The following is a 238-nucleotide window of genomic DNA, read 5'->3' as shown; positions in this document are numbered from 1 at the left end:
AGGATCCTGCTGGGTGCCCCCAGCCCAGCCAGGTACAGCAGGGGCAAGGCGGGATGGGGAGCCGGAGGGCTGCCCCCCCCTTTCTCTCGCCGGCGCCTCAACTGACCTGGATGCGGAGAGAGACTGCAGCCGGAGTGGGGTAGGGGGCTGGGTTGGGGAGAACGAGGTCGGAAGCGAAAGGAGGGGGTCCTTCGGCGGCAAGGCCGGGAGAAGTGTAGGGCGGGGGGGGGCCGTCCGG

The sequence above is a fragment of the Myotis davidii genome, unplaced genomic scaffold, assembly GCF_000327345.1.
Source record: "Myotis davidii unplaced genomic scaffold, ASM32734v1 scaffold27, whole genome shotgun sequence".
NCBI classification, from domain to species: domain Eukaryota; kingdom Metazoa; phylum Chordata; class Mammalia; order Chiroptera; family Vespertilionidae; genus Myotis; species Myotis davidii.
This window is presented reverse-complemented; position numbering follows the sequence as displayed.